General features: G+C 42.9%; 1 protein-coding gene across 1 annotated transcript in view; it reads left to right on the forward strand.

Moving 5' to 3' along the window:
- The first annotated feature begins 5,082 nt into the window (after window positions 1-5,082).
- Window positions 5,083-21,849, forward strand: part of GREB1L (GREB1 like retinoic acid receptor coactivator) — a 278,077-nt gene continuing 261,310 nt past the window's right edge. The window contains exon 1 of the mRNA XM_062201447.1: window positions 5,083-5,142. The gene's annotated coding sequence lies outside the window, so the exon portion shown is untranslated. The remainder of the gene's footprint in view (window positions 5,143-21,849) is intronic.

Genomic DNA, 21,849 nt, shown 5'->3' on the forward strand with positions numbered 1-21,849 from the left:
GGCCCCTGCACCCGCATGGGAGACCAGGAAGAAGCACCTGGCTCCTGGCTTCAGAAAAGCACAGCTCCAGTGATTGTGGCCACCTGGGGAGTGATCCGGGAGATGGAAGAACTCTCTCTCTCTCTCTCTCTCTCTCTCTCTCTCTTCCTATGACTCTGCCTCTCTGTAACTCTGCCTTTAAAATAAATAAAGAAATCTTTAAAAAAAAACTTTATTAAAAAAAAAAGAAACCATGCCAACACTGATGTCAAAACTCTAAAAAGAGAATTTTCTAGCTTCAACTCTGACACTTTGGTCTAAGGTCTGCTTTGAGTTAATTTTTGTATCTGCTGTAAGGTAGACATCCAACTTCATTCTTTTGTATGTTGATGTCCAGTTGTCCCAGAATCATTTGTTGAGAAGAGTCCTCATTGCACTATTTTGACACCATTCTTTAAAACCAATTGACCACAGGGGCCAGTATTGTGGCACAGCAGGTTCAGCTGGTGCTTTGTAACACTAGCATCCCATATCAGAGTGCCACTTAGAGTCCCAGATGCTCCTCTACCAGTCTAGCTCCCTGCTAGTGTGCCTGGGAAAGCAGAGGATGATGACCTAAGTAATTGTACCTGTCACACACATTGGGGATCTGGATGAAGTCCAGGCTTCAACCTGGCCCAGCTCTGGCCATTGAGGTCATTTGGGGAGTAAACAGTGGATAGAAGGTCTCTGTTCCTCCCTCTGTCACTCTACTTTCCAAGTAAATACATATTTTTTAAAAGAAAACTATTGATGCATGGGTTTATTTCTGGACTCAATTCTATTCCATGTATCTATGTGTCTATCCTATGTATGTGTTTATACCATGCTGCCTTGATTATTGTTGCTTTGTAATGAGGTTTGAAATCAGGAAGTATAGTTCTCCAGTTTTCTTCTTTTTCTCCAAAGTTGTTTATTCTATTCTGGGTCCCTTGAATTTCCATAACAGTTACAAGGTCAGCTTGTCAATTTCTACAAAAAAGGAAGCTGGATTTTTGAAAATGATTTATAGACTCCATAGATCAACTTGGAGAGTACTGCCAAGCTTAACATTAATTCATCAAATTCAAGAACACAAGATGTCTTTCCACTTTAAAGGTCTTTAATTCTTCTAATGTTTCATAATTTATATAATATCTCCTTGATTTCTATTCTAAAACTTCCAACACATAAATATTGGATCTCTTTTTATATCTCTATCTTTTCTTCCACAATTTCCATTTCCTTATCTTTTTGATTGGTCTTTTTCTTTCTTTTTTTTTTTTTTTTTTTTGACAGGCAGAGTTAGACAGTGAGAGATAGAGGCGGAAGATTAGACTAGTAAGCCGTGGCGCCGGCCGATTTCATTGGTCTTACAATTCACTAGTTTTCACCAAGATCCATTTTTTTATTCATTGTTTTTATGGTCTTTTAACTTAAATATTCACTGATTTTAAATTTCCAATGACATAATGATTCTCAGATTGTATCATTCTTATGACAGCCTACTCGTTAAGTTTCACTAAGAACACAAATAAGATATTTTAAAAAGTTTTCTCCCAGTTACTACATTAACTGTTTTAGTGAGTGATATATTTTCTAATTTGGATATCTGGTAGCAAATGATTGGTTCTCTTTATGATAGTGGTTTTTTAAAAATCTATTCAGAAGTGGAAATGTAGATCATTCACCACTGGTAACTAGCTCCTTCCTCAGAAGAGATGAATGGTTATGATGGTGCACAGAGATGCTGAACCACCAAGCCTCAAACCTTAACTTGAGAGAAGCAACAATATGGCAAGGGACCAAAGAAATAAAGTATTGGAAATTTTTCCCAGGAAAGAATTTTGGGAATGACTACTGGTACATGGAAGTCAAGAGAAGATAATATCAAGTCTACTAAGTCTGAGGGACTTGCATGGTCAAATCAGCCAGGAACCTACCTTCTGAAAATCTTTTAACTGTATAAGAACCCTGAGATTCCAAACTTATACCAGCAGGAAATGGGCTATAAAGATGGTGGGATCCACACTTCCCAGTGCCCACTTTGGATGAGGCCATGGAAGACAACGAACACAGAAAACTCGCCCAGAGTGGGAGCCAAGAGCCACAGAAATTAATGCAAAGGGGGATTCATCTTTGAGAGCAACCCTGCATGTAATCATAGAACTTTTCCCATTGCCCAGGCAGAATTACAGGGGTTGTGTGTCGGGGGAAGACAGTCTTTCATCTGCTGGTTCACTCCCCAAATGGCTGCAACAGCTGGAGCTGGACCAATCTGAAGCCAGGAGCCAGTAGCTTCTCTCAGGTCTCCCACATGGGTGCAGGGGCTCAAGCACTTGGGCCATCCTCTGCTGCTTTCCCAGGCCATCAGTAGAGAGCTGGACTAGAAGAGGAGCAGCCAGGACATGAACCAGTGCCCTTAAGGGATGCCGGTGCCACAGGTGGAGGTTTAACCTATTATACCCCAGATCTTTATGATGACCACTTAGAAGGATTCTGTCATTTATGTGGATGCTGCTGTGAGTCACACAGTTTTCACTGAACTTGGGGCTCTAATGCAGTGTAACATTTGGAAATCACTGTTACTAGGGATAGTGGAAGGATTCAGAGGCAAAGGTAGTGGTTAACATTTCATGGTGTTCTATGCACTCAATCTCATCTCAATATAGCTACTCCCAGCATTATGAACCAATATGATGTTATTTTACAAAACTCAGGTAACTTAGTCTCAGGTACATAATAGGTAAGTCTTGGAGCCAGGATTCAAAGCTATGAGGCCTCTGGAATGTTCACCAATTAAATTTTATAGTAACAGAAGTCTACTGAACATGATGAGGGATATGCAAACCCCAAAGGTGAGGTAAATCCCATACATAGATGCAGGAAGGGGGGGTGTATTATTTAACAAAGGTGACATGGAACTGCTTTCAAGCTACCAGATATAGATAGAGTCTATCAATAACTTTTAACCTGGTTAGGAACTTGATTATTGATGAATCACCAATACCACTGGTGTACTAAGCCATCTGGTTCACAGTAGGTGCTCATTAAATATTTGCTGAATGAGTGAAGAATGAATACCAGAGTCCTATAATAGTAGACTAAGGTCCTCGAACTACACTGTGCCACATTTGCCATCCCATCTCCAGAGTCTAGTGTACTTGGCACTCAATGGTGCTTGCACTAATCTAGGAAAAAAATGGCACCATGGTTTTACTTTGAGGCCACACATTACTTGTGCTTTTCTTATCTTTAAAATGAAAGATGTTCGTCTTCCCCCCAGACTGCAACTCCACAGAGGTTCTGAGTTTTTCCAAAATGTTTTCAGCTGCTTTAATTTCTTACGAACTTGAAATCTTAGGTCTTTTCTGCATGCATAGCCAGTTCTTAGGAAGCGTTTGGTAACTGTCATTAGATTCATTTTGTTATATTGAGCTACACTGCTAATCGTCCACATCTTTTCATGTTGTAATCATTTAAAAGTCATAGCGATTTTATTTGCTAAGCCTGTATTGTTGGTGAGCCCCAGACCATAGGAATTCAGCAGTGACTGAGAAAGCCACGCTCCCTGCCCTCACCGCACTTACAAAGGCCAGGCAATAGGAATTCAAATACAAAACAACAGCAACAAAAACATTTCAGCGCCTTAACCGTACATAGAACGGGACAAATGGCTGCTGAGTATGTTTTCCCATACGGAAGAGAATTGGAATCATGATCAAATCTGATTTTTTGCTAGTCACACTGAATTACGTTTTCCATTATTTCTGTTCATTCTGGACGTCTGCATCGAACAAAAGGGAAAGTGGGGGAATATATATCGGTCCTGGGGCAAAACAAACCAAACGAAAACAAGATAAGTACCCAAAAATACAGACCTAGAGATCATATGCATCTAGTTTAGCTGATGTTGTCTTTAAACTACAACTGACAGCGCTACCCTAACACTTGACAGTGATATCAGCGCACCTGGGACTGGACGCTGCGGTAGCCTCCCCACTCCTGCGAACGTGCTGAGCTCCCTGGGGCTAGTGTCCCCAAGGCCCTCCTAGCACAGGTCAACCACTCTTCACCTAGACTTTTCCACCACGTCCAGCAGGAATCTGCCTCTTCCTGGAGGTGTAGTCACCTCCCTCTGGCAACAGTTGCAGTTTTGTAAAATGGAGAGCAACTTTTCTAATAACTAAATCCCAGCTGTGAGAAGTGGAGCTAACTTTGTCCCTACCTCCCTGCGGCACCCTCAAGGCCCCGGTGGAAGTGGCTGCCCTGGGTCCCGGGAGGCTCAGGACGAGCCACGGCGAGCGAGTCGGTAGCGTCAGTGAGCCGCCGACCCGAGCGCCCGGCCGGGGTGCCGAGGCCGGAGGTGCAAAAGGCTGCTGTGGCCAGGAGCTCCCCGGGCTCGTTTGGTTTCGTGCACACCCTGCTCCCGCCCTACCCTTTCCTTGCAAAAGGCCAAGGGTTTTTGACCCACCTTGGCCCAGATTCACGCTTAGGGTTCTTGGGTCACCGTCCAGCGCCCAGGGACAGCCATCGCCAGCGAGGCGAGAGCACAGAATGAACGCGGCTGAGCCGGGGCATTTTTCCTCCCGGCTGCGCGCGTCGGCAGCCTAGGGGACGAACCTCCTTCCCAGAGGACCCCTGCACGCTCCCACTTCCACTCTCCAGAGCCTGTGCGCTGCAGTTTGGAAATGGGGGCGTGAGGACAGTGCCCCTTGGGCTGCACACTCTGGTGGGGGCATGCGTGGAAGAGCTGGCAGGGAGCCGGGAGTGCGCCCACCGAGGGCGAGCGGGGCCGGGAGACCACTCGCGGGCGCCCAGGCTGCGCGACCGCCGGAGGCGGGGCGGGGGAGGGGGCGTGGGGGTCCTCGCCATGGAGGTTCTGGCCGAGCGGGAGGGGCCGCACCTGAGGAATCCGCCTCCGGCCGCGGCGGCCGCCGCCTCGCTCCGCCCCGGGAAACTGAGCGCGCGGCCAGCGCGCCTGCCACAGAGACGCCAGCCGGCGGCGGCGCTAGCACCTCGGAGGAGGGCGGCCGAGCCATCGCAGCGCAACCCCGGGAGCGGGACTGGGGGTGGGGTGACGAGCCCCGGCCGAGGCGAGGGGCCACCCCCTGGTCCTCTGTCCTCGCGCCCCGCCAGGGCCAGGTGAGCGGCTGCGGGGACTGCGGGCGCGGGAGGTGAGAGGTCGCGAGCCGGGCTCGAGCACACGCCTGTGGCCGGCAGGAGCGGCCCCTTGGCGGGCTGGACACCCTGCCTGCGCCGGGAAGCGCTGCGCGGACTTTCTCGGGAGGAACCGGGAGGCGGAGCGGGGGTGTGAGCGAGAGTGCGTTTGCTAGGTGAGGGCGGGCGGCGGTGCCAGCCCAGGATCCCAGGCTGTGCCTTCCCCGCCGCCTCCCGTCAGCTCACCGGAGGGACGCAGCCCGTGCCCTGGGCGCCCGGAGGCCAAAGGCCTGTCACCCTTGGCTCTCCTCGCTGCCTTTGTGGCGGGAGCGAGGTAGTCGGAGCGTGGGATGAAGGAAGCTGAGGCGCGCGGCGGAGCTCTTGGAGCACAGAGGCGGCGGCGAGGGGGCGCGCCCCGCGGGTCTCCCCGGGCCGCAGGGGCGATGAGGGGTTCGCTTTGGGCGTGGGCGGCGGGTCCGGAGAAGCCCGGGTGCTCGCAGGGAGGATGTGCGGATTGGGAAAGTTGAGTGCGCCGGCGGGCGGCTCGGCGTTAGCTCAGCCCCTCGGAACCAAATGTCACTTCGCCACGAGCGCGCGCGCATCTTTCGGCCGTCCATCCCATTTTTCTGCGAGTGGCTGAGGACCTCTCTTACTCTGAATGAGACACAAAGGGTGGTGTTGACAGCTGACCCTGACACCGGGGGACAGCGAGTCGAGGCGTGCCCTGGCCCGGCGAGGGTGGTGATGGGCGGCTGGTTACAGTCACTCGGTTCCGCCGTCCCTGTTCCGAGCTCCGTGAAAGGGAAGTGATTGGTCTGGATCACCTCGTGGGGCTTCTTGGTCCCACCGAGCCCGAGCCGCGTCCCCCAACGCGGTTCTTCCGCACGGGAAGCGCAGCCGAGGCGCGCGGATCCCGGAGCAGCTCCGAGTCTCTCTCCTTTCTTCTATGAACGTGACTGGTCCAAGGTCTTTATTCACCCCACCCCGAACGAGAAGATAGAAACCTAGTTTTAATGTCTGTTTTTCAGACCACAGAGCCCCCACCTTTACTCCGCCCTTGGAGACAGAAATCCCAATGAAATCCCATTTTAAAACCTAGCTTTTCCGCAAAAATGACTTTTGGATTGAATCTCGCTGAAAAACCTCTCGTTCTTCTGAAAATTGTTCTTATGCTTTCTATTTTGGAATTCTGCTTTGAGTTTTGCGACGGTGTTGGCTCTCTTTATTCGTGAAAATGTCTATGCAATTGAACAAGTTGCAATACTGGAAACTTATTTGAAAGAGGAAAAGTAGTTGTTTCACTGAAAGCATTTAGTAATACAGTTACGTGCATCTAGGTATGTATTTAAAGGGAAAATTGTAATGACTGAATATTAAAAAGTTGTGAGTAGGTGAAAGTTTCAATGAAAAATATTCAGTGCAATTAAGCCTCTCCCCCTCCATACTCCAATGCCCTAAACCTCCTCTCCAGAGGCCATCACAGTTTTAGCTTTCTTGTTTAGCCTTCCATAAATCTCTCATTAAAATGGAAATACATGATAGAATTGAAGAAACAAACAATGTAAGCAACGACAACTGTATGTAAATGGTGATGAATATTAATTTGATGTCCACTCATGAAGACATCATATCATTGGCCTAGAGGGAGAGGGACACTTACTACCTTGAAGATCAATTAGGGTGGCGAAAGATCTTATGACAAATGTAGAGTAGAAAGCAAAACTATGAAGTTATCTCCCTTCCACACAGGTGCCAGTTTATTTACACTGGTTATTATAACTTTTGTTAATTTTTTCTCCATATCCAGCTCTTCATGATGTAGAGAATGTAAACTGTAGTGTCTTGTGTCCACCACAGTGTAAGTCAGAAAGCATGGAAGGGATGTTTGTATGCTCCTGTGGACGTGACAAACAATAGGAGAGTTTTGGTGGTGAGGGAGAAATATGGAGGCCAAGTTTAAGACATTTGGCCTGGATTTGCCATAAACTAGCCAAACAACGTAACTTTCTTGGAATTGCTTTTGTTTTCCCCTCAGTTTAAAAAAAAGAAAATTGAACTTGTAAGGGTCCTTCTTACTCTCAAATTCTTAATTAAAATGGTAGTTCTGTAGGTGTTCTTAAGACTGGCTAAGGATAACCCAACTCAACTGGGAATATTAAGCAGCGGAATCACAGAAAATTTTCCTGAATGGTAGATTCATAAGGAGGAAGTTGAGATGTTTAAACCACATTTCTCCTCTTACAAATTTGCTATCATTGGGCAACAGCTACTTTCCCACAAAATGTCTGTTTATATTGCTGATGGAGGCCAACCCCAGGCTGAATGGGCCTCTGTGAGTGACACCTTAGTGAATTCTCTTCACAGGTCATGAGGCCATTTTTAGGGAAATTACTCTCTCTCTCTCTCTCTCTCTCTTTTTTTTTTTTTTGTAAAGTGTAAATAAAGGTCAGTTACCTACTCTTAGAGACTAGACATACTTCATTAGTCATTCTCAAAAGTATGTAGGTTAATAATATCCTTTATAGCTAAGATATTTTAGTTACATTGAAAGTGTTCACTTCCAGATCACGTTTTTAATAGGAAACTTTTCTAATCTCTAAAACATCTACAACCTCTGGGCTAATGATTTCAGGGTGGGTGCAGGAATGGAGGAGTGGAGGAGTGGTTGCACTATGGTGAAAGCAAAAAGAATTAGCTAATTTTAGTCACTATGTATGATCTCAGTTAAGGAATTTCAAAAGTACCCTGTAAGTGGTGATTATAAAAATCATTGATGGAGCTGTCATACTTAAAAATTCAGGACTGCTGATTTAAAACATATGTAATTAGTTTGAATAGGCCTGCAATATAAATAAATTAGGGCAAAGTTTTAGGAATTGATTGATTGGGATATTAACAGTATGAATTAGAAGAATATAGTTATAAGGGTGCTTATGGTAGACTTGGTTGACTGATAAAACTGACAAAAACAGAAGAGAATTAAATACTAGCAGTGAAATTCTAAAATGGTAATAGTTTTTATTGTTACCAACTCCTTTCTCAAACTTTCCATATAAATGTTGATTTTTTTTAGTGGCTGTCTTATCATATTGCAGATACAATTCTTACTTTGGTTTTTTATAAATAATTTTCTATAACTTGTCCTAATATTTAGAATAATTTATAGTAGTTTATGCAATGGGCATCCCATAATTTACTTAACCCTTCCTATTTTGGAATTTCCCAATATTTTTAAAAAATATAATGACCATATCCATGAATGTAACTTTATTCTTTTTTTTTTTTTTCAACTTTCCTTAGGCCTATTTCCCTGGACAGACAGGGTAGTTTAGTTGTAAATGGGTATGCTCCAAAATTACAAGTTATAGGTTCAAACCTAGTTCTATCACTTATTGGCAATATTGAGCAAGTAACTTAATTGCTCAAAACTTTAGCTTCCTAATCTGTAAAATGACTATGGTAATAGTTGCTAAGATAAAAGCATATAGACACATGAAAAAATATAAATGTTAGCTGTTACTTTTATGAGGAAATTTCCAGTTACTCTCTAAAGGATTATATAAATTTATATGGTCACTAACAAAGTGGAAATTTACGTTATTTTGAAAACATTCATATTGTTACTGCTTGGTCAGTGTAACATTGTATCTCGTTTTGATCTTGTGCAAAGCCAGAGAGAGTTTTTTCAACAGTATTGTTACAGTTTTCCAAATGGAATCCGGAAGCTTTGTTGCCTTGGTTCTTTCCAGCTAGACTGTAAGACAGATGTGTAGGAGAGGTCCCTAATGACACTAATGAAGAAGGAACTAAATGTTTCAATGTGTGTGTGTGTTTTCAAATCAACAGTTTTCTTGTTTTTTCAGTCTATGGTAATGTTTTTTGGCTATTATTTTAAGTCTTAGAAAAGTAACAAAATTAATCACATGTCATATATAAATCCAATGTAAGTGAAGCCCTTCTTCCACTTGAAGGGCTGATTTATAATTAGTATTACCTTGATCAAAATGTGATAGATTTTTTTTTTTTTTTAGAGTGGGAATGCTTTTAGAAACTTGGAGAAATATCAGAGGGAGGAAATTTATGGTCTTCACTCAGGTTATCTTTTGGCTTCAAATGGATAATGAAGCTATGCCTTCTGACTTGAGTTCCCATACAGTCAAGGTAATTTAGACTGCACAAAAGCATGCCCTTGTAAGTTCTGGAGTCCCAGCAGCTCTGATATTTCTGGCAAACACACACCCAACGTGGATAACAGCAGCTCTTTGTGCTGTTGAGCCCCAGGAGGGCTGCTCCCTATTGTGTACTCTTCCTTCCCTCCCCTTCTTGACTGACTGGTGATAGCAGCTCCTCCAAGTCCAGATGTGAAGTCCCCAGGGACACAGTGGCTCCTCTCTTCTCCCTAACTCTGTTTTCCCCAGCACCCACCCTCTCAGTAATGTGGATAATTCACTATCTTTTCATGGTTACGGTCTCAGATTTTATCTTTACTTTCCCCTGTACTCTCTGAGTATGTTTTACAGTTAGATTAGGCTACACTAACATAGTCAGCACTTAATGCACGTTTGTTGCCATGACCCATATCTTGTATTGTCTTCTCTGTTCGTGGGCATGGTTCTGTTTTTATGGTGCCAGTCTGCAGGAGCAAGCTTCAGTTGTGTCCTGTATGGCCATGTTTGCCTGTATTACCAAGGTTAGAAGTTAGGAAGCCTCCTTGTTCTGGCTTTTTTTTTTTTTTAACTTTTGTGTGCTTAGATGAGTTTTTTCATTCCTGAGACTGACTCTTCCTCTGTGAAATGAGTCACAGTTAGTGCTCTGACGACCAACCTTTGGCGTAGAATTCTTGTGAAGATAAAATGAAATAATGAATGTAGATATGTTTTAGGAAAAAGGTCTACAAATACATATTATCTTGTCAAAATTACATATTGTCACTGCCCTTCTAGGAATGTCCATAACTGAGAAAACCTCATCTCAGTGTGGAGTTGAGCTAGCAGCTTGGAGTTAGGTGCAGATTCCTAGGGCCTACAATAACTTACAGAATCAGAAACTCTGGAGATGAGGCCTTCCAATCTGTCTTTTAACAACCCTTCTGATGCTGAACCACTATTCTGGGGGGTAAGAAACCTCAACAGCCACTGAAAAGGTATTCTTCTACTAAAATAACAGTAAATATTAGTTGTAAAATAACCAAGAAATATTATTAAATCACTTTTTCATGCTAAACATTAAATGGAAGTTAGCTATTACTGTGTGCTGCTATTTTTTTTTTTATCTTTCAAAATTTTATTCAGGCAAGAAATGTAAAAATCAGACACCTGGAGGGGGTCAAGCAGTAATCTGGGTGGTGAGGCCAGACACCTGTAAAGTTGTAGGGGATGATGATTTATGGTGGCAAGAAAGTAGGAAGGTGACAGAATTTCTAAGGTTGAACTGAAGCTTTTTGAGGGTATGGGTACCGTTGCCAGATGATTTGATTTTTCAGGTGAAGCTGAAAAGTTGGCAGTAAATTTTATAGAAAAATATTGATCCAACAAAACAATTCTGGAAGCCAGATAATTTCCAACCTCTGAGTGAAGTAATATGGGCAGGAATGTTTGTATTTGAATGACCATGATGACAGAAGAAATAACTCCATTCAATGTGACTAACAATCAGAGACAAATTTGCTAAAACCTCACAGATATTTTTAATTTTCACATTATAAAGGTGAATAGATTGATAAAGCCTAGAGTTGGCCATTGGATAAAGAAAGGGTTATTGTAGTATACTAAGTAAAAGTAAACAATTACACTTTTTTTCTGTAGAGTAATTGTATTGTATATTAAGATCTGCCCTGTTCCAATATGGTAGCTCCAGCTTCATGGGTCTATTTAAATGTAAATGAATTAACACTATATACAACTAAAGATTCAGTTTTTCAGTTGTAATGGTCACATTTCAAGTGTTCAGTAGCTGCATGTGGCTGGTGGCTACATGACCATGTAGATATTGGATATTTTCATTCCCTGGAGACAGCTCTACTGGAAGTACTGATCTAAACTTTTTGAATCAGAAATTTCCCTTCTAAGAATTTGTTAGAAAGAAATGCCCAGATATACAAAGGCATATAACAGAAGCATCAAGTGAAACATTTTTAATAAGAATGAAAAATTATAGACAACCTAGACACCATGTAATTATTAAAAATCAGAGTATAGTGAATATTCATAAAAGTAATGTTAAATATGTTAAGTGAAAATATCCCTATTGTATTTGGTTGATTTGTGTGGATAGCTTAGGGATAAGAAGTTAGGGGAACCATTTTATTCGTCTGACAAATGCCAATGAGTAGGACAGAACTTTCCCTTTCTAGCCAATGTGCAACTTCTTGAGGAGTAGAATAAGTTAACTTTCATTAAAAAATGAAACCTGACTACTGTCTAAGTTCATCAATATCAGCTGGATTGTTACAAATTCATACTCTCAGGCCCCACCCCAGGTCTACTGAGTCAGAATCTCTGGCAGGGCTGGGAATCTGTATACTAACAATCCCCCACCCTGCCCCTGACACACACATCTACTTAATACCTGTATCTATCTCCTATTATTCACTCAAACTTTATTTGTTTGACCACTACCAAATTAAATCCCCCTGGACCCTGTCCAGGTGCTGCTGTAGGTGCTGGGGATGCCACAGTGAAAAAGGTGACAAATGTCCTTGTCCTCATGGAAATCAGTTTGCAAGACCAAATGAGTAGAATATGTTGTGTTAATGTCCTGGGGGGTGTGGGGTAAGGGAGAAGCAGAAAGGGGAATTAAAAAGTGAGATGGGGGATGTAATTCTCTGCAGAGTGTCATCGAAAAGTGTCACCTGTGTGAAAACCCAAGTAAGAGGGACTGAGACACTGGAAAGTTTAGGGGAAGAGGATTTTAGCCTGTTAGAAGGGTGACTGGGAGGCCAGTGAGCTGAAGGGGAGAGGCAAGAGAGGGGTAATCAATCAGTCTTTTAACTTTTGTTCTCTCTAGTATACCACACACCTCAAATTCTTTGGTTAATCAGTTTGTAAAGAGATCAGGCATTCTGAAATTCACTGTTTTTCAGGGTGATCTGTTTGACACCTGCCACATTTCCCTGGTATGCTTAAATACAGATTATTGGTCACTAGACCCACTGAATAAGAATTTCTAGGTTGGAACCCATGAACATACATTTTAAGAATCGTTCCAGGTTTTTTTTTTTTTTTTTTTTGACAGGCAGAGTGGACAGTGAGAGAGAGACAGAGAGAAAGGTCTTCCTTTGCCATTGGTTCACCCTCCAATGGCCGCCATGGCCAGTGCGCTGCGGCCGGCGCACCGCGCTGATCCAAAGCTAGGAGCCAGGTGCTTCTCCTGGTGTCCCATGCGGGTGCAGGGCCCAAGGACCTGGGCCATCCTCCACTGCCCTCCCTGGCCACAGCAGAGAGCTGGCCTGGAAGAGGAGCAACTGGGACAGAATCCGGCGCCCCGACCGGGACTAGCACCCAGGGTGCCAGCGCCGCAGGTGGAGGATTAGCCTATTGAGCTGCGGCGCTGGCCTCCAGGCAGTTTTTAATGAACATAGAAGTCTCAGAACTACTTCTCAAATGTACCATTCTGTAAATTTAATTTTCATAGGGTTTATATACCTAAAATTGTCTTATATTGCCTATATAAGTCACAGTGTGAAACAAATATGTAATTTATATAATGTCTCATTAATTTCCTGATTTAAAATCCAATTTAGTGGACACTACTGTAGTGAGTTTGTATATACACCTGAGTTATGTATTTGAGGAACTTGAAGACTATTTCTGTAATGTATACCCACATTAGAGAGGGAACCTTTTTACCTGAGCATTCTGCCATCCTTCTACATAGTCTGTTCTGTTGTGGGGAAGGGTGGAGTTAAATCTGCTTGGTTATTTTCTCTTTTTTTGTTTCATTTTTTTCTTCTGATTTCCTTTCTTGTTCATCTTCCCTTCTTGAAGTCTAACCATCCTGATTTAAATAGCATTAACATTTTGGTGGCTATTCTTTCATATATCTCCATATATATTTATATACATTCACAACATAAATAATTTTACATAAATGGGGTTATGTTATATTTTATAAAATATAGTCACTTTAAAAATTATTTAATTCATTTGAAAGGCAGGCAGGCAGACAGAGAGAGATCTCCTGTCTGCTGATTCACTACCCAAATGCCTGCAATAGCTAGGGCTGGGCCAGGCTGGAACCCAGGAGCAAGGAACTCAATCTAGGTGTCCACAAGAGTGACAGGGACTTACTACATTCTATCTCCTATGGTCTGCATTAACAGGAAGCTAGAATCAGAAATGGAGCTGACTGAAACCCAGGCACTCCAGTATGGATGTGGGCATCCCAAGCAGTTTCTTAACCACCATGCCAAATGCCTATTCCTGTAGTCACTTCTAAAAAATTCAGGTGGCTAGCTTCCCTCTTTACTCTTTCTTTCACTCTAACAGTGTCACTGATCTGCTATTTATGTTATTATAAATTTTTCCATGATCATGTAACCTTTTACATATTATATATTTTTAAGCTTCTTGTATATACAATCATACATATTTACATATATACATTTTTTTCATCTAATACTAAACACAAGTGATATAACTGGTATAGCTCTTATTTTTTCTTTTAATGACTACCCTACTTAATATTCTCTAGTACACATATTCCACAGTTAAACAACCATTGCTTCATTGAAGGACATTTATTTAAGTTAAGCAAGAAACCAGAGCTATATATTAAAAGATAGACATACTTGATCACACAATTAGCAAAGATCTTTGTAAATAAAAAAAGAAATGTAAATAAATACCATAAACAAATGACAGATTGGAGGGAAAAAATCTCTGTATATGTAGATAAAAAATTAGCCATCCACTGTCCCAACTCCTCTCTTCCAATCCAGCTTCCTGCTAATGCACCCTCAGAAGGCAGCAGATGATGACTGAAGAACCTGGGTTCCTGCCACCCACAAGGGAGATGCTGATGGAGTTCCTGGCCCCTGGCTTCAGCCTGGTCCAGCCTAAGCTGTTGTGGGTTTTTCGGAAGTGAATCAGTGAATGGAAGACCTTTCCATCACTCTGCCTTTCAAAAAATAATAAATAAATTTTTAAAAAGATTACTATCTCTGGTATAAAATAATAGTAATGTTTTATAAAGCATAACTTAAATATAACAAGCTTTCACTTCATTCTTACTTAATATTAGAATTTTAACTCACATTAAACTTTCTAGAACTAGTTTTTTCCCTGAAAAATTTGTGCCAAAAATTTTTGTTTTGAAAGTCATATTAAAACTGTAAAATAATTATTTTCCAGGGTATCTGGTGTGCTTAGAGAATTTGAGGAACATTGACTTTTATTCTCTTCTAGAATCAGAATTTTGATATTAGTTCCATGAAGTTTTATGTTCAAATTTTTTTCTGTTTTAAAACAGATTTCTATTGGATTTTAGTGGCTTGAAACAGCGCCACAAGATTTTTGTGACCAGTGCCTGGCTAGTCCTCTTGCCTCCCAATTTACCATATTGTTTCTCAGGCACTTTAAAAAAAATTTTTTTTTTAATTTTAATTTTTTTATTTTTGACAGGCAGAGTGGACAGTGAGAGAGAGAGACAGAGAGAAAGGTCTTCCTTTACCGTTGGTTCACTCTCCAATGGCTGCCGCTTGCCGGCGCACTGCGGCCGGCGCATCGCACTGATCCAAACCCAGGAGCCAGGTGCTTCTGGTCTCCCATGGGGTGCAGGGCCCAAGCACTTGGGCCATCCTCCACTGCACTCCCGGGCCGTAGCAGAGAGCTGGACTGGAAGAGGGGCAACCGGGACAGAATCCAGCGCCCCGACCGGGACTAGAACCTGGTGTGCCGGCGCAGAGGATTAGCCTGTTGAGCCGTGGCGCCGGCCCTCTCAGGCACTTTAATCACACTTTCTCACACTTTAATCACAGTGAATATAAGGGAATGATATTTCTGGATATTTTTCATTTAAAAGTGAATTCATAACATTTAGAAAGATTATACTTTCTTTAGTATCCTTAAATGTCATTATCTTTCATGTTAAGTAGAATTTATAGCATATGGGAACAATGTGGAAAATCAGAAAACAGGAGCTGGCATTGTGCTGCAATGGGTTGAGCAGCTGCCTGCAGTGTTGGCATCCCATGTAGGCACCGGTTTGAGTCTGGGCTGCTCCACTTCCGATCCAGCTCCCTGCTAATGTGCCTGGGAAAGAAGCAGAAGATGGCCCAAGTCCTTGAGCCCCTGCATTCATGTGGGAGACCTGGAGGAAGCTCCTGGCTCCGATTGGTCCAGCTCCAGCCATTGCAACAATTTGGGGAGTGAACCAGTGGATGCTCTCTTTCTGTAACTCTGCTTTTCGAAAGAACGGAAGAAAGGAAGAAAGGAAGGAAGGAAGGAAGGAAGGAAAGAAGGAAGGAAGGAAAGAAAAGAGAAGAGAGAGGAGGAAGGGAGGGAAGGAGGGAGGAAGGAAAAGAAAGTTACAATCTTATCCTTAGAAAATGAGCTGTTACTGTAATTTTGTTTCAAATATTTATGCATTAATGATTTTATATACTAGTAATATGTCTCTAGTACTTACAAAATCTTTTGTTAATTTTGATTTTTCAGGCTTTTTAAGCTGGTCTGCTTGACTCTACATTTTGTTTTTTTCAAATCTATTTTGTGTGCATGTAATTTTTTTCTTTTTAATTTTACTTATTTATTGGAGGGGCAGAGAGAAAAAGAGAGAGAACTCCCATCTGCTGGTTCACTTCCTAAATACCCTCATGGCCCAGGGCAGAAGCTAGGAGCCAGGAACTCTGGATTTCTCATGTGGGTGGCAGGAACACTGTTGCCTTCCAGGATCTACATTAGCAGGAGGCTGCAGTCAAACCCAGGCACTCCAGCATGAAACAGTGATTCTTAACCACTAGGCCACACACCTGCTTCCATGCATGTTATTTTTTTTTAAAAAGGTATATGTATGTATATATTTGAAGGCAGAATGACAGAGATAGAACACATGCATACACAAGAGACCTTTCATACTGTTTCTCTCTCTGAACAACAGGCTGCAGACTCTATCTGGGTCTACCATGTGGGTGACAGAAGCCCAGGCACTTGGACCATCATCTGCTATCTCCTGGGTGCATTAGCAGGAAGCTGGATTGGAAGCAGAGGAGTCAGAACTTGAACTAGGCACTCCTATATGGGCTGCAAGCATATAGGCTTAACCCGCTGCACCAAAATGTTTGCCCCACCATGCATGTCATTTTAAAACATTGAACATTGTTCTCTATCAGTTTCCCAACTTAACCAAATACTTTCAGTGGCTATCAGTTACGTACCTTAGTATTTCCCGAAGGGTGGCACTCTGAACATTAGTATTCTAGTCTAATGATGTACACAGCATGTAACAATAACAACAAAGAACTAATGGCATTTCACATTAATGGATTTATTATATCTCCAAAGTTTCCTGGGTTAATTCAGGCACTTGATGATATCATGGACCCAGGTCCTTCTGGTCATTCTTTACCAATCTCAGCTCGCTGGCATTTGTTTTCCAGCTTGCTTGTAATTATCCCGAGGCATTAGTAGCAGCGAAGACTCATATCCTTGTACAGCTTTGACTGGAGCCAGAAAAAGACTCCCTTTTCACAGGCTAGATGTTTTTTCAATTTTACCTGTATGCATAAACATCTCAAGTCTCTTGGCCAGAATTTAACACATGTTCACACATGAGCCACTTACTGATAAGGAGAATAGAAATACTTTGACCAGTGTAGAATATTCACAATTTTCCCCCAGAGCATGGGGTAAGCATGCTCAAACTCAAAGGGGGTTGATATTAAAGAAGATCAGGAAATGGCTTGATTAGGCAACTTGCAGTATATACCATGAAAATGAATTCCAACAGTTCCCATCAAAGTTTACTGTAATCCGACCCCATAATAATCTAATTCAATGTGTCTGTTTTAGATGAGCCAATTATTTGTCTGTCCTGCCTTTATATCCTGCTGATGGCATTCCTACCCATGGCTTGTCTCATGTTTCCCTTTCTTAGAAAGTTTTCCCTTGGGCTGGCACTGTGTCTTAGCAGATAATGATCCTACATCCCATATGGGTACTGGTTTGAGTCCCAGCTGCTCCACTTCTGATCTAGCTCCTGGCTAATGTGCCTGGGAAAAGCAGTGGGAGATGGCCCAAGTATTTGGGGTGCTGCACCCATATGACCTGAAAGAAGCCTGTGGCTCCCAGTTTCTGACTGACTCAGCTCAGGCCATTGCAGCCATTTGGGAAGTGAACCAGCAGGTGGAAGGACTGTCTCCATCTCTGTGTCTGTCTCTCTTAAGTTTTCGTTTTCTTTGAGAGGCACACATGCACAGAGATATCGTCCATCTGCTGTTTCCTTCCTCAAATTCTTGCAAGAGCCCATGATGGACCAGACTGATATCAGGAGTCCAGAACTCAGTTTGGGTCATGAATGTAGCTGGCAAAGACCTAAGTACTTGGGCCATCAAGGGCTGTCTTCCAGAGTGTGCATTAGCTGGACTTGAACCCAGGCACTCCTCTATGAAATGTAGGTTTCCCAAGTGGTGTCTTAACCACTACAACAAATGTTCATTCTGGATATGACCATTTTAATTAAAAATCATTAAAATTAAATATAATTTAAAATCCAGTTCCTCAGGCTCACATGTCACATTTCAAGAGCCTGATGGCCACGGAGGGCTGATGGTGAAGATATGGAACATTTCCATCACCACAGAGAGCTCTCCACTTCAGAGAGTCCCACAAATCACACCTATTATTTAACATACTGTTTGCCAAACTATAAGCCATCTGTATGGGACTCAGCTGGAAATGCTATTTAAATGTGGATTCTGAGCTCTAAAAATAGTTCCAAGTGACTTTCACGCCCAATAATGACAGAGAACACTGCTTTGAGATCTAATTTATTCTTTTTATGGAACTATACTGAATATTGATGTTTTCTCTTGCTCTAAACATTTATGTTGTTCATAGTTTGTATGTCAGTTGTAAAATTTCATTTTAGGTTTGGAACTGGTGCTATGGCAAAGAGGGTTGAACCTCCACCTGCAGTGCCAACATCCCATGTGGGCACTTGTTTGAGTCCTGGCTGCCCCACTTCCAATCCAGCTCCCTGCTCATGGCCTGAGAAAGCAGAAGAAGATGGCCCAAGTCCTTGAGCACCTGCACCCATGTGGGAGACCCGGAGGAAGCTCCTGGCTCCTGACTTCAGACCTCCTCAGCTCCAGGCTTTGCAGCCATTTGGGGAGTGGGCTAGTGGATGGAAGATCTCTCTTTTCCACCCCCTGCCCCAACCTCATAATTATGCTTTTCAAATAAATGAATAAACCTTTAAAAAGAAAAGAATTTCAGGCCGGCACCGTGGCTCAACAGGCTAATCTTCTGCCTTGCGGCGCAGGCACACCGGGTTCTAGTCCCGGTCGGGGCACCGGGTTCTGTCCCGGTTGCCCCTCTTCCAGGCCAGCTCTCTGCTGTGGCCCGGGAGTGCAGTGGAGGATGGCCCAAGTGCTTGGGCCCTGCACCCCATGGGAGACCAGGAGAAGCACCTGGCTCCTGGCTTTGGATCAGCGCGGTGCGCTGGCCGCAGCGCGCCAGCTGCGGCGGCCATTGGAGGGTGAACCAACAGCAAAGGAAGACCTTTCTCTCTGTCTCTCTCTCACTGTCCACTCTGTCTGTCAAAAAAAAAAAAAAAGAAAAAAGAAAAAAAAAAGAAAAAAAAAGAAAAGAAAAGAAAGAAAGAAAGAAAAGAAAAGAATTTCATTGTAGGCATTTACATTCCCTGATTGCTTCAGGAAAGTATTTTTTCCTGAATATTAAAGTGTAAGTCCTTTGGAAGGATACAGTGGGAATATTTTTGTCTGCATTTTCCAAAATATCTAATGCAATGTTGAATACATAGTGAATATAAAATGTTGATAGATTAATTATACTCTATAGCATTGATATTCTACTTTTTAAATTTTTTTATTACTTTTTAAATTTTGTAATTAGTTTTTAACAGATTCAATGTGATTTGTAGATACAATTTTTTTTTTAAGATTTGTTTATTTATTTGAAAGACAGAGTTACAGAGAGGCAGAGGCAGAGAGAGAGAGAGGTCTTCCATCTGCTGGTTCACTCCCCAGATGGCTGCAACAGCCAGAGTTGCACTGATCTGAAGCCAGGAGCCAGGAGCTTCTTCCAGGACTTCCACGTGGGTGCAGGAGCCCAAGCATGTGGGCCATCTTCTGCTGCTTTCCCATGCTGAAGCAGAGAACTGGATTGGAAGTAGAGCAGCCAGGTCTGGAACCGGCACCCATATGGGATGCTGACACTGCAGGCGATGGCTTTACCCGCTATGCCACAGCACCAGTCTGATATTCTACTTTTTTTTAAGATTTATTTTATTTATTTGAAAGACAGAATTACAGAAAGAGGTAGAGACAGAGAGGTCCTCCATCTGCCGGTTCACTCCCCAGATGGCCGCAACAGCCTGAGCTGTGCCAATCCAAAGCCAGGAGCTAGGAGCTTCTTCCGGGTCTCCCACATGGGTGCAGGGTCCCAAGGACTTGGGCCATCCTCCACTGATTTCCCAGGCCATAGCAGAGAGCTGGTTTGGAAGAGGAGCAGCCGAGACTAGAACCAGCGCCCATATGGGATGCTAGCACTTTAGGCCATGGCTTTACCCTGCTGCACCACAGAGCTGGCCTCCTGACATTCTACTTTTATATTTAGTTGGAAATTCTTTGAAAAACCATAATATTGTCTGCAGTATTGAACATGGAAGATGGGTAATGGAAAGAGTATCTCTACAATGTATACCTCAGTTTCATTTGTGGGAAATAAACCTGTAGTCCTGGTTATGTTTCTTTTTCTTTTTTAAAAGATTTATTTATTTATTTATTATTTGAAAGACAGCATTACAGAGAGGCAGAGGCAGAGAGAGAGAAAGAGAAGGTGAGATAGAAAGAGAGAGAGAGAAGTCTTCCATCTGCTGATTCAGTCCCCAAATGGCCACAATGGCAGGAGCTGGGCCAATCCAGAGCCAGAAGCCAGGAGCTTCTTCTAGATCTTCCACGTGGTGCAGGGGCCCAAGCATTTGGGCCATTTTATACTGCTTTCCCAGGCCATAGCATAGAGCTAGATGGGAAGTGGAGCAGCTGGGACTCGAAACAGCACCCATATGGGATGTCGGCACTGCAAACGGTGGCTTATCCTTTGCCGGCACTGCAAATGGTGGCCACAGTGCCAGCCCTGGTTATGTTTCTAACAAGTCTTATATAAGAATATTCCAATAGCTTTATTTTCAGCATTTTAAAAATGGCTACTTAAAAAGTGCTCTAATCCCTTGATTCTTTTATGGAACATAAGCAAGTAAAACCTCTGTAGCCATAGTTGATAGAGAAAGCTTCCTGTTGCAGATGAACTCACGTGAACCCAGGTTTATCTCCTGATTAACTACAAAACCCCAGGTAGCTGTTCTGGCTGCTCTACTTTGATGATTTGGTAGTGGCCTGAGAATTGCTGGAACAGGAGGTGAGGGTCTTACTGATGGAATTGATGACACTGATGGAATATTAGAGAATTGTGAGGTCCGTGTCTTCACAGGTGGAAGCACAGTGAGTGATGCAGTCGACAGTGATACAATGGCTGTGAGCAGCAGCGTCTCACTTAGGACTAATGTGAGCAATGTTTCTTGTGTGCACAGTTCTACAGATTGTATCATTCCAGGCTTCATTTGACAACCATCACATTCTCTAGTAGGCTCACATCTTTTCATGTAAAATCAACCTAAAAACCTATTATTCAAGAAATAAAACCACTACCAAACAAAGTAACTATTTTCCTCTAAGATTCTTGATTTTTTTAAAAATTAACTTATTTGTTTAGTCAGAGTTACACAGAGAGAGAAGACAGAGAGTAAGCGAGGTCTTCCATCTGCTGGTTCACTCCCCAAATGGCTTCAATGGCTGGGGCTGGGACAGGCAGAAGCCAGAAGTCAGGAGCTTCTTCCAAATCTCCCATGTGTGTGGCAGGAATCCAAGCACTTGGGCCATCTCCTGCAGCTTTCCCAGGCATATTAGCAGGGAGCTGGATTGGAAGTGGAACAGTCTGGTCTGGAGCTAACACCATGTCAGATGTTGGTGTTGCAGGCTGCGGCTTTACCCGCTATGCCACAATACCAGCCACTTGATATTTTTTGACTCTAAGATGCTATACACAAAATTTGATTCCAAAGCAGTCACTTTCCTGAGATCCTGGATCAACATACGTAGGTGAGGACTGCTACAAAATAGACCCTCTGAAAGTGTTGGTTCTTTTTCCTCATTAGACTTGTTGAATTGAGTGACAGGTCTCAGACTTTATCCAAGTAAAAATCAGTTTTAAATGTTTTACTTTCCAATTAAAAAAATGTGATTACTTTTTTGGGAAAACTACCTTTCTCCCCTTTGTTCATATAATCGGACAACAAATGCCCCATGTGTGATACTTTTTCAGCATTCTTGCTTAAAAGTTATACAGGAATTATTTGCTGTTGATGGATATTAAATAGATCTGCATTTAAAATAGATATGCATGATCTACTGATGCTGTGATGAAGTCTGGAACTGTAGTGTCTGGCTTATGGTAT

This window comes from Lepus europaeus, chromosome 9 (assembly GCF_033115175.1).
Source record: "Lepus europaeus isolate LE1 chromosome 9, mLepTim1.pri, whole genome shotgun sequence".
NCBI classification, from domain to species: Eukaryota; Metazoa; Chordata; class Mammalia; order Lagomorpha; family Leporidae; genus Lepus; species Lepus europaeus.